Genomic DNA, 1,544 nt, shown 5'->3' on the forward strand with positions numbered 1-1,544 from the left:
CTTCAACGTCACGACGCGAAACGAAAATTCGTTCGTGTCGTGTTTTGCGTAGACTCGTAGAAAACGAAAGCTCGGAAAGATTCGGTGCGAGAGAAGGTGGTGTGTGTGTGTGTATTTCTCTGTGCGAAAATCGCCTCAAAGAGAAAAAAAATTCGAATAGAAGGAGAACACTCTCTATTCGATATACAATATATATGTATGTATGTATGTACGAGCGTTTTATGCATCTCGCCAAAGTGCCAAACTTCGTTCGTCGTATCATGTTCGAGCTAAGACTCACGCAAGACATCCGTGTAACGATCGTCCGGTTTTTAACGTCCGTCCTCTTTTTCTCCTACAGCCGTTTCTCTTCTCTCGACGATTCCAGCGGTTCCCGGTACGGGAACTCACGCAAGTGAAAAAGCGAGCGAGACGTACCGTCGGGTGGGTGTGTGTGTTCGGGGACTGGACGACCGGCGCGACGTTAGGATGCGCGGTCCAGCGATAGACGACGAAGAGGCATGGGATGACCAACACTCTCTTTTCTCTATTCTCGAAGCGTCGAATTGCCATAAAAAAAAAATCACACGCGCGCACGACATAGTCGTACGCGCGTGTATACCTCGTCTCTCTCAAAGTTTTTTTCTCGAGCCTCGCCAAAGGGGATCGTCTTCTTCCTCGTCTACGATCTCTCCGACGACGACGACCGTACGAACAACTTCGTAACGGACTCACATGCGCATCTTCCTCGGGTACAGAAACGCTGCGGAAAACACCTCGAGCTTGTAGTTACAGCAGCACCCGTGTATAGCCGATCTTAGACACACGCTAGTTCGCACACGCGTTACATATATAATATGTAAGATTTCCGACGAACGTGGCTTTTCGGGAGCCAGGCGCGCGGGCAGAGAGATACACGACGACGGGGAAAATTCGTCCCGATACGAGTACGTGTACTCTCCGATCTCCGCGCGACGCTGGGGATCATACCTCCCTAAGTCGTCAGAGCGCTCGAAGAAATCTCGCGTGTGCGTTCCCGGATCTACGGCTGATACTTTCGGGGCTTGTAAAAAAGCACAGAGCGTGTAAAACGCAACGACGACCCATCGATGCGACGGTCCTCGTTGTTGTCAGTCGCTTTCGCGAAGAGACGGAGTGGGCATTCGATCCCTGGGGCTGTACGAGAGTCTTAAGAAAAGACGGTAGATTATGGCAAAGTTTCGCACGCCATCGAGTTTAGGTTTTTTTTTTGGTTCTCTCTTCTCTCCTCTCTCGACCGAGTTCCCATATTTGCTTTCTCTCTCAGTCTCGCCAAATATAATATTCTTTTAAGACGACGTCGGGGGCGCGGACCTTCGTGCGTCGAACACCGGCAAACGTAGCATATATCGCCTGATATGAAAAAAAAATCGGTCACGAGGAGAACACTACGAGTATATACGTTCGATAACCGATACACGAAGCGGTGCATAAGCGGGCGGTCGCCCTCGTAAGGACGACTCACGACGCCGCGAGCACTCACGCAGGTCCGTGACCGGTTCTCTCCGCTCTTATTCGTATCCCTT

The sequence above is a fragment of the Bombus huntii genome, unplaced genomic scaffold, assembly GCF_024542735.1.
Source record: "Bombus huntii isolate Logan2020A unplaced genomic scaffold, iyBomHunt1.1 ctg00000328.1, whole genome shotgun sequence".
Lineage (NCBI taxonomy): Eukaryota > Metazoa > Arthropoda > Insecta > Hymenoptera > Apidae > Bombus > Bombus huntii.